Raw genomic sequence first — 17,562 nt, forward strand, 5'->3', positions numbered from 1 at the left:
CTTTTCCAACTTCATTTTACCATACCAGTATCGACCTCCTAGTTTTTATTTCCGTCAGTTCAGCAATTAACTTATTTCTCGAGGTCATCCATACTCGTGGCTTAATCAAATCTCATTATTTTTGTGGGCACAACCTTTCAAGACATACTACAACCCTGTATCTCGTTCTCTTTCTATTCCAAAAATAAAATTGGTAGAGTTTTCTCTATATTCCTTACTATCCCAAACCTGCACTCAGAAAATACCAACAGTGCCTCATAGGGCACACACATATATAGTCATATTATCTCATATCACAGCCACATAGGGCGCCCACAATTAGCAGTATGAAAATGGACTTACCCCGTATGTCCATTTGAACTGCACCTATTGTACTTTCTTATTTACTTTTTCTTTCATTTTTCAACTTTTTGTGTCAATCGTATTGCAACACCTTACCTGACATAGGTCCTTCATGCCTTTGCTTACCTTCGTCCCTTGTAAATTCCAACATCGTCAATCACTTGTTCTATCGATAATGTCCTTCTGTTGAAATCACAGGTTAGTATAAGGAATTTTTTTCCCTACGACTCCGCTCTATCGCACGATCTTAGATCTGAAAGAAAGTAACATTCTAAATATCCTTTAGCCTTTTGTCTATAGATGTGGTGCACAATACACCGATAGACAAGACTCTACTAGACACGGTCTGACGAAATGCTCTGATACCACTTCTATCACGACCCAACCCCGAGGGCCGCGACTGGGGTCCGACCTAGACCCCCCGTATATGTATCTATCAGATATAAGAACTATACATATGAACCCCAGTGGGTGATAAAATTTTCATACACGTGTAGCCTCTTTCATTTGTATTATGTCATGAAAGGGCAAGCAAGCCGACAAGGCTGCCATAGCATAATAACATTTACAACTCATCGTACAACCATAATCGCACAAAACTCACACATTACCCACATACACATGTCTACAGACCTCTAAGAATAGTAATGGTAACATATGGCGGGACAAGTCCCCCACTGTACCCCTGAATAAACAAACATATAAATATCAAATAAGCAGTATCAAAAGTTAGGCTTCGGAACAGTGGAGCACTTCCAACATTCCTGAGTGGAAACCCTAAGCTGGCGGATCTCCAAAATGAACATTTGTACCTGCGAGCATAAAATGCAGCCTCCCGAGGAAAGGGGGTCAGTACGATATATGTACTGAGTATATAAAGCAAGAAATATCATAACTGAGACAACAGATGAAATAGGGATGCAGAGGGCAAGTATAACATTTAGCCATCTACTGTACCTGCATTTTATAAAATAAAGGCATACATGCTATCATGCCGAGGAACGACGGCCTGATCCGTATATCGTATAACAATGATGAGGTACGATGGCCCGATATATATATCGTGTAACAATGCCGAGGTATGACGGCCCGATCCATAAACAGCAAAACATGCTGTGGAATGTATGGCCCAATCTTTACATAGCAAAATGTGCCGAGGTACGTTCTCCCCGATCCATATATATCATATGCAAATACGTGCACGTAAAACTCTGTAACATATCAAACATCCCTTAAATATCACCATAAAGCATGTTCAAGAGCCCCTAGCTATAGGAGCTTACACATTTCAACACTATTCAACTAATAAGAGGCTCAAGGGTCGTAGTTCAACTACTTCAAGGCCCTTATCATTCAAAAGTGGGTACAAGTCATGAGTTACATCCAGAATCTATAAATGGGGCTTTACATACCTCTTACTGGTTACTCTTTATCCCGTTCGCCTCATCGTTCCTTGAACCTAGGTAACATGAATGTAATGCAAGTATCAACAACCCTTAGCTTTCCAGCATCTTAGGTTACATATGAGTATTCGTAGAACTCAACCCCTCGCTCGCCTTCTCGACTAGTTCCTTAACTAGTTAAGGAGTTAATGGAAATCGGGCAACACCTCCCCTATAATATGCCCTATCGAAATTTCCACTTACACTCCTAATAACTAAATCCAACCAAAAACAACAACCTTCATCATATGTATAAGAATTTCACACCAACATAATACAATAAAAACTGCAAATCACTCGCTCGAAACCACGATACCATAATAGGGTTTCTAGTTTCCATTTTGCAAAACCATTAATTATACAAAATGGAGGGTTGTGTGTCTGAAACCAGTAGATCCAACACCCCTTTTAGAATACTTTTAGGCCCTGCAACACAACACCATACACCTGCAGCAGCACCTCACACATACAACACCTTATTTCGACTACAATTTAACTATAACGACTTCAAATTAGGTTATTTATAACGTCAAGCATCTCTATGATATTTTTACATTTACAGCTACTTACACAACATATAAAACACTTCATAACAACACCATAAACCCCAATTTGAAGGGAAAGGTCTCACCTTACCCGAAATTGGCCAAAGGCGCCAAAACTCACCTCGGAAGGTCCTTAATTGCGGCTGAAATGTTGTGGCTGTTTGATATCCATTTTGTGCTGCTCCACACCATAAATTTAAATTATTAACACCTTCTATAATTTCCAAACCTAACCAAAACATGGGATAAGATAACCAAGCCATACCTTAATAAACGGCTTCCCAAACTTGCTGAAAATTAACTTCGGAAACTCCTTTATATGCTGAAAGTTGCAGACTATTCGTGTCCCTTCTTTGCTGCCCCAAATAGTAATTTTACGCTATTAAACCCCATCATGTAGCCATGGGAAATGAGGCTATTTGACCAGCTATGTTATACGGGGCGGAGTGTTGGCCAGTTAAGGTCTCCCACGTGCAAAATATGAAAGTTGCCGAGATGAGAATGTTGAGATGGATGTGTGGGCATACCAGGAGCGACAAGATTAGAAATGAGGCTATTCGAGACAAGGTAGGAGTGGCCTCAATGGAAGACAAGATGCGGGAGACGCGACTGAGATGGTTTGGACATGTGAAGAGGAGAGTCCCAGATGCACCAGTGCAGAGATGTAAGAGGTTGGCCATGGATGGTTTCAGAAGAGGTAGGGGTAGGCCGAAGAAATACTGGGGAGAGGTGATCAGACAGGACATGATGCATTTACAACTTACCGAGGACATGACCTTAGATAGGAGGGTGTGGAGGACACACATTAGGGTAGAAGGCTAGCACATAGTGGCATTTTTCCCCCTTATCCGTAGGCATATTAATGCACTATGATTTCTTGTACTTTGATTTATGGTATTTATGTTACTATCTAATAATACCTACCTCTTTTTGTGCTTTGATTATTTTGTTATCTACTTATCTACTTTTAATATTCTTGTCTGACCTTTTTCTATGCTTCTATTGAGCCGAGGGTCTTTCGGAAACAGTCGTCCTACATTGGTAGGAGTCAGGTCTGCGTACACTTTACCCTCCCCAGACCCTACGATGTGGGATTTCACTGGGTTGTTGTTGTATGTAGTCGTGGGATACCTTAAATAATTAATTCACGGAATAAAATTGGAAAACATACCTCAAATTGGCCAAAGCCATGGCTGCCGTAGCTCTTTCCCTCTCTACATTTTTCTTTTCTTTTTCCAAGTTGAAAGATGAAGTCTAAATGAAATAATAGTCATATTTACATGTATTTATACACTCCCTTGGAGTGTGACACATGGCATCCCCTAGGGGTGACACATGGCAGCCCCCTAGGGCGCCACCTCAATCATGCATCCAATCAAAAGCCGCCACGTGCCAGCGTGGGGTCCACCCAAGCTGCTCCATCACCTACTTGACCCTAAGTAGGTGCATCACCTGCTTTTCCAAGTAGGTGCATTACCTACTTGCTTCGAATAGGAGGGTCATTTCCTTATTTCTCTTTCGTGAGCTCGTAATCTCATCTCACTTCAAGAGACTATGTATTCCTTGCTACTTAAGCTCGACGTGTATTTAAGTAGCTTAGTATGTAAAATATCCTAAGTAATAGCTTTCACAAGTAAGTCGAGTCCTACGATTCACTACTTAACCTCCAACTTCTTCCGGATTCTTATGACCCTATTTGCAATCTTGTCCCTTATGGAGTATCTCCTTCTTCTTTCCTTAGAATTATTTTATAGCGTTATAGATTATCCGACTCACATGAAGACTTCTAAGAGACTTTCCAGAAACTTAAGAAGCTTAAGAAGTGTTTCAAGGTACCAAAGTACGGGGTGTAACATCCTTCCCCCCTTTAGAACATTCTTCCTCGAATGTGAACCAAAACCTTCCTCCGGATCTTATACCCACTAAATGGAGAGTTCCTCTATCCTGTTTCCGTAACATATATTTTCATTAAGCAATCAATATCAGAGTTTCAAAGGTTAGGATTACTTGTAGACGTAGGGAATAGGTATGGATACTTGTGTTTCATTTCCTCTTTCGCTTCCCAGGGGTTCACCCATCCTAGTACTCTCGCCCAAGCACGCTTAACTACGGAGTTCTGATAGGATCCGGTGCATTAGTGCTGGTACGATTGCATCTATCCCTTATGGAATCTCGTTTGAAGTTTAAGCGTTCCTATTTACATATGATAGCGTTAATTGATTTTCTCTTATGCTTGTACTTCTCTTGTCTACTTCCCCCCTTTAGGGTGTATCCATGTTATTGTCTATTTATTTCTAACTTTCCAAATGCATATGAGTCCTTTCCAACCTATTTAGTATACTGCGCTATTTCCCTATCTTCTTTTACATTACCTATACTCTAGGTTACCCCTGTACAGAACCTTAATACAATGGTGAGGTGCTTAGAATCCTCACTTTACAGTACCAACTCCAGTCTTGAACATTGTTACTCGAGTAACGTATACACAATACTTCTTTATGCCTCATGAGCTTTCATCCTTGTCGTGCGCCCGATGCTCACCTTCTTAACAACATATCGAGCTTGAGTTAATAATTGTTCTACCTTAACACTATGTTGTAGTACTATCCCTTTAAATCTATGACTAGACATTCTCCTTTCATTCCATCCCCGTATTCAGTTATTTATGTCTATCTTGGGTGCCTCTGTTAGAACTTCCTTATTATTCCTCTAGCTCACATCCATTTTTTTGGTTGTGCGCAAGGAATTCCATATTACTCTTTATTTCCTTGCACTAGCTATCCTTTTCGTCGTCATATAACCTTTATTCGAAACTTTCCTTATAGAACTTGATAAGTCTTCCTTATTTTTTCCATAACTCACTTTTCTGTTCCACACCTATCTTTATATTCCAATCACATGGACCACGTCATACCTTTTAGTTCTTTCCTTACTAAGCTTTCCTTATTCTCATAATGATCTTCGTTATATTCACATGGTATCCTGTGTGTATCCAATCCCATAGTATAACACTGCTTATCCTTCTTCACGATTCTTACTATGGGTTACTTACCCTTCTTAGTTAGTCTTATCCTTAATGTCTCACAAGCTGTCTTATTAACACCTCATATTTGCCACAATTCTTTTTCCCTTGTACTCTTGTCTTAACCATACTATTACTTCTTTCAACTATAGCTCGTCATAGTTTATCCTTGTATATTAATTCAGTCGATGCCTTAATATATTGTTCTATCCAGACCTATCAGTCTTCTCTAAATCATCTTCTTTGGATCACAAGTCTTTTCCAACTTCATTTTACCATACCAGTATCGACCTCCTAGTTTTTATTACCGTCAGTTTAGCAATTAACTTATTTCTCGAGGTCATCCATACTCGTGGCTTAATCAAATCTCATTATAGTTGTGGGCACAACCTTTCAAGACATGCTACAACCCTGTATCTCGTTCTCTTTCTATTCCAAAAATAAAATTGGCAGAGTTTCCTTTATATTCCTTACTATCCCAAACCTATACTCAGGAAATACCAATAGTGCCTCACAAGGCACACACATATATAGCCATATCATCTCATATCGCAGCCACATAGGGCGCCAACAATTAGCAGTATGAAAATGGACTTACCTCATTTGTCCACTTGAACTGCACCTGTTGTACTTTCTTGTTTACTTTTTCTTTCATTTTTCAACTTTATGTGTCAATCGTATTGTAAGTCCTTAACTAGTTAGGTCCTTCATACTTTACATACCTCATACGAGTTACTCTTTGTCACGTTCGCCTCGTCTTCCTTTGAACCTATTAAACATGGAAGTAATACGAATATCAACAACTCTTGACTTTCCAGCACCTTCAGTGGCACCTTAGTATTCATGGAATCTATTTCCTTGTACGCTTCCTCGACTAGTTCTTTAATTAGTTAAGGCGTTAATAAAAATTGGGCAGCATATCCCCTATAATATGCCCTATCCGAATTTCCAATCACACCCCTAATAACTACAGCCAACCAACAACAACAACCTGCAACATATATACAAGAAATTCACACCAACATTACACAATACAAACCCCAAACAACTCACTCCAAATTATCAAAACGTGAATTCTGGACAACTTACTGTCTTGCATTGTCGCTTCATTTCAAAGGGGTAATAGAGGGAAACAGGCTTTATGTCCTCCATGAAAGTTATATACATGTGTCTTAGGGTCGCATAAAATTTCTAATCATCCCTACATCAATTCGGTACAAAATGATATGCCCAAAATACCAACAACAGTCCGTGTAAGATGTTCAAAACCAAAATCTGGGCAGTACCTCCTCGATACTTCATCACCCTTTTTCAAGCAGATAAAGGCAAAACTAGATTTTAAAGTCTAACTGAAAGTTATAGACCTATGAAATATATTTCCAAAACATATTGAATCACTTTAAACGAAGTTGTACACAAGAAGTTATACCAATATTACTAACAATAGTCCCTTCCAAAATCTTTTTGTTAACTAGTTCTTAACATTTTCTCTCTTTGTTTTTTCAACTTTCTCTCAAGTTCCAAGCTGAAGAATTAATTACGTTTACATCACAAGATACATATATACATCTCCATGTGGTTGATAAACACCATAGATAATTAATTCATGAAGGAAAATTGAAACTTACCTTGAAAAGGAGCCATCCGTAGCTATGTTCCTTTGCTCTCAAACTTTTTTAGCTTTTGGTAAAGTTTTAAGGTAAGGAATGAATTCCTTAGTCACTTGACATACATATATAGGGTGGCTTTGGAGGTAACACGTGTCATTCCCATAGGGTAACACGTGTCTAGCCCTTATTGGTCCACGTATGCATGCTGCCAATAGGGTGCTGCCATGTGGTAGTGGGGTCCACCTCTGCCAAGCAGGTGGGTCACCTGCTTGCTTGAGGTGCTTCCATGTGTCGCCTTCCTAGGCTGCCACGTGTCATCTTTTTCTTTTTCTCGTGGATTCGTAATCTCGTCTTATTTTAAGAACCCATGTAATCCTTGCTACGTAGGCTTGGTATGTCCTTAAGTACCTCAAGTGTATAAGACTTCTAAATTAGTAGCTTAGGTAGGTAAATCGAGTTCTACAACTCATTTCTTGGCCTTCAACTCATTCCAGATTCCCATGACTCTATTTCCAACCTTCCCTACTACAGGGTATCACATCCTCCCCTCCTTAGAGTCATTTGATAGTGTCTGGACAATGGGATCTCATGTACACTTTCAAGAAGACTAGGAACACGTTTTAAGGTTCAAAAGTGCAGGGTGTAACATCCTCCCCCCCTTTAGAACATTCATCCCCGAATGTTAACAAGACTTCTCTTAGAACTTTATGCAGAGTATAGGGAGATTCTTTGCTATTACCATAACCCATACTATCATCCAGGTACTTAATATACGAGTTTTGAGATTTAGGGTTAGACATTGGGAAAAGGTACGAATACTTGCATTTTCTGTCCCTTTTTAATTTTCCAGGTCATTCCTTTTTTGGTTTTCGTTTTGCCATCATACCTTGATGGAAAGCACATTTTAGTTTGCACCGTTCTAACTTGCCGTTCTAGGATGGTTATAGGTTATTCCCTACAGGATTCCATTTCTTGAACATTACCTATGGGACACACTCTGGGTGGATCACCAGTACATTGTGAAGTACCCGTATAGACGTACTTGGCGTATAATTTCATATTCAGGTGGTAAGCTCAACTTCCGGCAACTTTGTCCACTTACAAGCAACTTGATAAGGTCTAACGTATTTTGGGTTAAGCTTTCTTTTTTGGGTAACTCTTTTATGCATACCTAATCATTGATTTGAACTCTGAATGTCGATATCGATTATTTGTATATCATTTTCTTCGACTCTGGGCTGCTAATCCTTAGCTTGCTCAATCATGTCGGGGCCTGTTAGCTTAGTATTTCTAACATCGACCCATCTAACAGGGGACTTACACGTCTTGCTCTAGCAGTCTTGTACGGGGCCATTGGGATACTAGAGAAGTAATTATCATTGTAGGCAACTTGATAAGTGATAGATAATCATCCCAACTATCTTCGAAGTTAACAACACCAGCTTATGACATATCTTCCAGAGTTTAAATAGTACGCTTTAGCCTGCTCATCAGGTTCGAGGGTCAAGTAGTGTACGAAGACTTATCTGTCTTCCTAGTTTCTTCGCGGACCGATCCTCGGTAGTTAACTATAACTTGGGCTCCTTTATCTGGGATAATAGCTATGGGGACTCCGTAAGGTCCTACTACACTTTTACCCTATAATTTTACACCTTCTCGGTTGAGAAGGTAGCCTTTGATCGAAGGAGCAGGGGTTAATATCGTTAATCCCAAGTAACATTCCCTCCAGAGTCCTCTGGCGCTGGAGTGCGAAGTGAGTCTTGTAGCCCTGGTCATATTGTGGGATTTTTGATCTCACGTATTACTTCCTGTCTTCCATAAATTACATCAACTGGTACCCTTACCTTTTGGGTTTTGCTTCTTTTTTTTCGCCCTAAGAGTTGGCTGCCAAGTGGTGTCAAAATTCTCTCCCCCACTAGCCCGTATAGCCATTTTGTGGTTTGCCTCTCATTAACTGGTACTATATTGAAGAGCTGTGGTATTTAAGTGCGTCGTTAGTTAGCAATTAGCTAATCCTTCTCGTCTTGCTTAAATCTTTTTCACGATACCCTTAATGTAACTTATAGTACTCCAGGAACATAATCTCATATTGTTTCTCCGCCGCTAGTTCAGATTCTTCCATCTCGCGCGATCACACCCGCACTATCGCACTAAATTCCACCAGAATTTAGAAGTTAAGCTTTCTTGGGCGAGAGTAATACTAGGATGGGTGACCTACTTGGGAAGTTCTCATGTCGCGTTTCATGGTAATCCTTGCAATAATATGCGGGGCACTCAACTTAGCCCAAAATTTATCTTTGTGTCATCTCACTCATCTTTATGTGTTGCCATGCCCTTTCCTCTGTTATCTTGCAACTGGCATAGGGGTAGATCTTTAGTTCCACTACGACCATGTTGCTTTTTGGTCATTTTAGTTTAAATCCTCCTATTGTATTCACCCCTTTTTGTATGCACCCATTCATTAGGGTTGGCTATCGAGTAGCGCTAAAGTTCGTTCATATAGTGACCTTTATAGCCGCTTTGAGTTTTGGTCTATTATTAGCTGGCATAGTTTTAAAGGTATTTGACATATAAGCTTGCCTATCCTATAGCAACCAGCTAGTCTTATCCGTCTTATTCAAACCATTTCACAATTTTCCTTACCCCTGCTTGTAATCTTCTTGACATATTTTCGTGTCATTCTTTACCTTTACAAGGATATGAGAAGGTTTTTAACTTAATCTTAGAGATATCTTAGCGTTGTTCCACTCGTCCCACTTTGTTGCAATTCTTTCTTTTCCCCTATTCACTCTGTGTTCTTCTAATTTTCTACCGCAGGAGGCTTTCTATTCCTTTTTCTTTGGTTATTTATCTATCGCAACATCATTTGCGACTAACTCTATAGCCAACATTTTAGCGTTTGGTCTAGCATGTTGTCATTGTCCTTCGTAATGTCCCTTGAGTTATTCGATATCCTTTCATTGCTATATTCCTTTGCTTTTATACGTACCCACCTTCTAGCGTTATGTTATTCTAGGTCTTGTTGGAAACTTCTTAACACTATCCTGCATAGCATTCTAACTTCTATCCAATTATTGACGATTTCCAGATCCTTCTAACTTGGTTCAACAAAGGATCTTATTGAAGTTTAAGCATCCATCTCGAATATGTTTCCACATCAATTGCCTTTATTATACCCTTTGTAGTTTTCTAACTTGCTTCCCTCCTTTAGAGGGTACTTATACCTTTATCCACTTATATCTTGCTCTATGTCTCTATGTCCAGTCTCAATTTCGTCCAATCTTTTCTCCAATCTACTTGGTACTGCATCAGGTCCCCATCTTCCTATATATTTTACAACCTGGTTATCCGTGTATGAAATCTTGGCTAAATTATGAAACAATGAGAACCTTTTCATACATAGTGTGACACCTCATCTATTACTCTGTACTTAAGTAATGGGACCTGTGGAACAACCCGTGTAAGGCCACATTTTACTTCTCTTCATCAAAATTTAACTAGTACTTGTAGTCGTTCCAATTTCAATTAGGCGGTGCTAGTATTCCGACGATAACTGTTCAAGGTTCTTTTGAAATAGTAGCTTTACCCCAACCTATATCCTTTATTCCTTGGGGTGAATGTAGGTTACACCAATTATTCCTTAAGTTTGTCATCCTCATCCTTTAAGGGTTCCATTATTTTGGGGCGACGTTGTGTACACGCGTAATTTCTTTATATATTACGCTCCATGCTCTTACTGCGTACTCAACACAGGCTTTTAACTTAGTCAACGTTTACCAAGTGCGCCTTACTAGTGGTCCTACTTTATCCCTGTATAATTGTATCACACCGTTCAATTAATACTTACATATCCCCCTTTTAGTTCGTACTCATTTTTAGTTCCTGACATCTCTTTAAGGTGCTCCTGTTAGAAGTTCTTTTCCCAATTAGTCGATAGAGAATTATAAACTGTTATCTTAAACCATTTTCCAACCATTGTTGGAAGAAACCGGAATTTTTGAAACATCACAGTACCTCTTTTAATACTTACTTGACCTACCTGGTCTCCTTCCGAGTTTATATTTGAGTTATGAACATCCCATCTAATTTACAATAGAAGTTGGGGGCTTGGTATTTTCAAAAAGAGTGAAGCTGAATTGCTGGATATCTTATTCTTCCACCTGAGCTTCTCCCTATTTTTTTCTTATAGAACAATTGCAGTTGGAGATACTGCGGTCCGAACTGTACTGCTCAGACAGACTTTTGTTTTTCCAAAATAAACTTTCCTAAGTAAAAAGGGTGTCCCTTATTGACGACCTAAAGGGTACCTCCTACAGCTTTAGTTAACCATAATAGGGGTACTTGGTATCAACCTCCAAGACATATTACGCCTCTATGTTTTATTCCCTTTTCTTGTTTTGAGAAAATTTTGACAGAGTTTCCTCTATACTCCTTACTTATCCCAAAACCTGCACGCAGAAAATACCAACAATGCCTCATAGGGCCAACACATATATATATTCATATCATATCACAGTCACACAGGGCTTTCAATATCACTTCATATCGCAGCCACACAGGGCTTTCAATATCAATACTAGTATAAAAATAATGGACTTACCTCGTATGTCCAACTTTGAACTCTATCTTCCGTACCTTTACTTTACTTACCTGCGTGCTTCGTAATGTCCCATGTCGTCAATTACTTCCTTCAGTTGATGTCGTCCTTCTGTTAAGATCCAAGGTTAGTATAAGGAATTGTCCTATGACTCAGATCTATAGCACGATCTCAGATGTAAAAGAAAGGTAACATCCTAAATGCCCTATAGCTTCTTGTTTATGGATGTGGCATGAAACACATCGATAACCAAGACTCTACTAGACACAGTCTGCAGACAATCCAAGGATAATCTACTCTGATACCACTTCTGTCACGACCCAACCCCGTAGGCCGCGACTGGGGTCCGACTTGGACCCCCATATACATATCTACCAGCCGTGGTCATATCAAATTATAAACATGCAATGCATATAAATCAAGTGTAGTCAAACCGGACTACAATAACATGATACGTACATAAGAACCTCCATGGGTCATAATATTTCATACATCTGTAGCCTCTTTCATTCGTATCATAATATGAAAGGGCATGCTAGCCGACAAGGCTGCCACAACATAATAACATATATCATACATCATGTAGACCCAGCTGAGTCAAACTGACATATACAACCCACACATATATATGTCTGTAGACCTCTAATAACATTAATGCCGATATATGATGGGACAGGGCCCCGCCGTACCCCTGAATAACAAAATAATACTATACATCAATAGCCAGTGCCAAAAACTAGGCTCTGATACAATGGAGCCTCTTCTAGCTGAGCTGAGCGGAATCCTAAGCTGATGGACTCCCACAACTTGTATCTATACCTACGGGCATGAAACACAGCCCCCCCTGAGAAAAGGGGGGTCAGTACGACATATGTACTGAGTATGTAAAATGTAACATAACACAACTAGAAGTATATCCGAAATAAAGAAGCAGGGGAACAAATTATCAAATTAGAAGCCTATACCTGTACTCTGTGAATTAAAAAAGCATGCATGCTCATATCAAACCATATAGCCGGCCCTTTCAGGGGTCCAATGAATCATATCTGTAAAACCATCATGGCCTCAGTGCCATCACCTCCAAACTATCAAAACGTGAATTTTGGATAGCTTATTGTCTTGCATTGTCGCTTTATTTCAAAGGGGTAATTGAGGGAAACGGGTTTTATGTCCTCCATGAAAGTTATAAACATGTGTCTTAGGGTCGTATACAATTTAGAATCACCCCTACCTCAATTCAGTACAAAATGATATGCCCAAGATACCAACAACAGTCCGTATAAGATGTTCAAAACCAAAATCTGGGCAGTACCTCCTTGATACTTCATCACCCTTCTTTGAGTAGATAAATGCAAAACTGGATTTTAAAGTCTAACTAAAAGTTATATACCAATGAAATATCTTTCCAAAACATATTGAATCACTCGAAACGAAGCTGTACACAAGAAGTTATACCAATATTACTAACAACAGTCCCTTCCAAAAACGGGTTTGTTAACTAGTTCTTAACATTTTCTCTCTGTTCTTTCAACTTTCTCTCAAGTTCCAAGCTGAAGAATTAATTACGTAGACATCATAAGATACATATATACATCTCTATGTGGTTGATGAACACCGTAGATAATTAATTCACGGAGGAAAATTGGAACTTACCTTGAAAAGGAGCCATCCGTAGCTATGTTCCTTTGCTCTCAAACTTTTTTAGCTTTTGGCTAAGTTTTAAGGTAAGGAATGAATTCCTTAGCCACTTGACATACATATATAGGGTGGATTTGGAGGTGACACGTGTCAGCCCCATAGAGTGACACGTGTCTAGCCCTTATTGGGCCACGTATGCATGCTGCCAATAGGGTGCTGCCATGTGGCAGTGGGGTCCACCTCCCCCAAGCAGGTGGGTCACCTACTTGACCCCAAGCAGGTGGGTCACCTGCTTGCTTGAGGTGCTGCCATGTGTCGCCTTCCTAGGCTGCCACGTGTCATCTTTTTCTCTTCCTCGTGGGTTCGTAATCTCGTCTTATTTTAAGAACCCGTGTAATCCTTGCTACGTAGGCTTGGTATGTCCTTAAGTAGCTCAAGTGTATAAGACTTCTAAATTAGTAGCTTATGTAGGTAAATCGAGTTCTACAACTCATTTCTTGGTCTTCAACTCATTCTGGATTTTCACGACTCTATTTCCAACCTTTCCTACTACAAGATATCACATTCTCCCCTCCTTAGAGTCATTTGATATTGTTTGGACAATGGGGATCTCATGGACACTTTCAAGAAGACTAGGAACACGTTTCAAGGTTCAAAAGTACAGGGTGTAACATGTAGTCATCTTAGCTGCCCTCTAAATGCCATTAGGCGCTATATTAATTAGCATCTTGGGGTCCCTTGACGTATACTAAAGTAATGCTAACCACTTAAGGACTCCAGATCACTTGCTTTCATATAGTCCTACGACTAGGAGTCCGTATATTCATTAAGTCCTTAGCATATAAAAGGTTCAAGGAAAGTAGTTTACTATCATAAAAGTTCAACATCCAGAACTGAATAAGCGACACTTAGGAATGGAATCACTTCATAGATCGTATCAGTTTTTACTTACCTCTAGACATGCCAAAAGAAGAGAAAGAACAGGCTTTACATACCTTTTACCGACTTCTCTTAATCACGTTCACGTCGTCGTCCTTCAAACCTATTTAACATGGAAGCAATGCAAGTATCAACAACCTTAGACTTTTCAACATCTTAGACTACCGATGAGTATTCATAGAACTCGTTTCCTCGCACACCTTTCACGACTAGTCGCTTACTTAGCTAAAGAGTTAACGAAAATCAGGCAACATCTCCCCTATAATGTGCCCTATCCGAATTTCCAATTACACTCATAATACCTACAACCAACAAACAACATTATCCTTCAGCATATTTTCAAGAAATTCACATCAATAATATACAACATAAACTCCAAACGACTCGCTCGAAACCATAATACCAAAATAAGGTTCCTAGTTTCCATTTTGCAACACTTTTAATCATACGAAATGGAGGGTCGGGTGGCTGCAACCAGAAGCACACACACCTATTTAAGAACATTTTACAGCACCTTAACACACCACCACACGACCAGCAGCATCCCCCACACTCACAATGCCTTATTTCGACTACAATTTAACTATAACGATTCCAATTTAGTTTATTTCAAACGTCGAGTATTTCCACAACTTTATTACACTTACAGCAGCATACAAGGTGTGTAATACACCCTATAACAACACCATAAACTTCAAATTGGAAGGGAATACCTTACCTTACCCGAAATTGGCCAAAACTCGCCAAAATTGCACCTCGGAACTTCTCTAGCGCGATTTAAACGTGTCTGCTTGCTATCCATTTTGTGCTGCACCAAGCCATGATTTTATACTACTAATACCTCCATATCATTTTGGTATACGCTAGATAATTAATTTATGGAACGAAATTGGGACTTACCCTTTTTTCTCCCTAAGTCGTCACTCTTTTCTCTCTAAGTTAGGGTTTGTTCTTCTCTTGTCTTGGCTGATTTTTTTGAACATGTAATGAAGTTAATAGTCACATATTACATATATATAGGTGTTCCTAGGAGGTGACACATTTCATCCCCTAAGGGTGACATGTGTCCAGCCCCTATTGGGCCACCGTATTATGCAATCAAGGAGGGGCTGCCACGTGGCAGTGGGGTCCACCCCCCAAGTAGGTGGGTCACCTACTTGACCCCAACCAGGTGGTCACCTGCTTGCTTGGGGTGCTGCCACGTGTCCTTCTCTTCTCTTTCTCGTGGGTTCGTAATCTCATCTTATTTTAAGAGCCTATATAATCCGGGCTACGTAAGCTCGGTATATCCTCAAGTAGCTTAGGTACATAAGACTTCTAAGTTGGTAGCTTACGTAGGTAAATCGAGTCGTACGACTCATTACTTGGTCTCCAATTCCTTTCGGATTCTTATGACTCTAGTTCCAACCTTCTCTACTATGGGGTGTCATATTCTCCCTTCCTTAGAGTCATTTGATAGTGTCGTAGCTTATCCGATACAACTTCTGTCATGACCCAACTCCATAGGCTGTGACTGGTGCCCGAATTAGGCACCCATACATACCTTTAGCCCCACTTAGCGTGTTAGAAGAATAAACAAAAGTAGAAATCGAAATGAGATCGTTAGAGAGCGCATGAAAATAGATGTAGCACACGAAGGTCGTTATGGCCGTCACTGAACACAAGCCCGAAACACATATACAGAACCCACAACACAATTCTATAGACCTCTACAAAATGATAGCATAATCATATAATGGGATAGGGCCCCGTCGTACCCTTAACAATTACGTATAAATATACAACAGAAAAGTTAGTGCCAAAACAGGGCTCCAGACAAAGGAGCACTGGCAACCAACATGGTGGATGTCCTAGGCGAGCGGATCAACAAACCGAGCATCTGTACCTGCAGACATGTAATGCAGCCCCCCCGAAGAAAGGGGGTCAGTACGAAAAATGTACTGAATATGTAAAGCATGGACTGTAATAAGTAAAGCCATTACCAGAACAGAAGGTCCACAAATGAGCAAACTACCTAGAATACCAAAATGCTTTTCATAACCACAAATATTGTATGCAGAAAACATATGCCATATCCGGCGCCATTATGTGACTGGGTTAACAAATTATGGTCGCTGCCCCATCACAGGTGCCACAGCATATCATAACTTCAGAGTAGAAAATACCTCCGTAACAGATCATATCATATCAGATGGTCATATCAGATTATATCATATCATATGTGTACATGGTACATCATAACTCCATAAATCCTATGTACAGGTCGTACCTGCCCCCTCATGTCGGGGCACGATGAATAATGCAGATAATTACGCATGATAATAAATCTTAGCCCGGGCTCAGTGAAGAAAGCATTGAGGTATCCACGAGTGGAGTAGTGAGAAACTATATGCAATTTAAAATACAAGACATTTCCAGAGACTCGAGAGCATAACTCCGATGACAAGTCATATAAGAGAAATTGAGCGATAATCATAGTGTATGTCTTTCAGATGTCACGATGGTCTATGTCCAAATAGTCTTTCTGAAATTGTTTCCATATTTTAAAATATATTTTGGGGCTTAATGGACTGATTAAAATAACAATCGTTTAATATTTGGAAGCATAGAAAAAAGTTTCGTTTGAATTCTACTCAACATAAGTCAAATGGAATAATTAAAATGAGCTATCGTTCAAAATCAAGACAAGAGTCATATCAAGTACCTTTTTAAAGTCTCTATGGATTACATCAAAATAGAACTTCTGGAATTATATACTTTTATCAAAGCGTAATAAAATGTCTTTTGGGAAATCAAGAAATTGGCCATCCTAGTGGCTCTAGGAATAGAAACTTTCTTGGAACCATATAAAATTCATATATTTGCTTCCATGCCAAAAGAAAGATTAGGTTTTCATACTTGTGTCAAAACATGCCAAGAGAAGGAATAAGATTTAAATACTTATGCCAAAAACATACCAAAAGAAGGAAATGTTAGCGTTACATACCTCTTACGAATTACTCTTAAACGTTTGCCTCGTCGTCTCTTGAACCTATTTAACATGAAAGTAATACGAATATCAACCATCCCTGACTTTTCAGCATCTTAAGTTGCACATGAGTCTTCATAGAACTCATTTCCTCGCTCGTCTTCTCGACTAGATACCTAATCACTATAGCCAACTAAAAAAAATAACCTGCATCTCATATACAAATAAAACATGGCAACATTACCCAACATAAGCTCCAAACAACAACAACAACAACAACCCAGTGAAATCCCATATCGTGGGGTCTGGGGAGGGTAAAGTGTATGCAGACCTGACTCCTACCAATGTAGGACGGCTGTTTCCGAAAGACCCTCGGCTCAATAGAAGCATAGGAAAAAAAGTCAGACAAGAATATTAAAAGTAAAAAAGTAGATAACGAAAGAGTTCCAAACAATAGTA

This window comes from Solanum dulcamara, chromosome 4 (genome assembly GCF_947179165.1).
Source record: "Solanum dulcamara chromosome 4, daSolDulc1.2, whole genome shotgun sequence".
Lineage (NCBI taxonomy): Eukaryota > Viridiplantae > Streptophyta > Magnoliopsida > Solanales > Solanaceae > Solanum > Solanum dulcamara.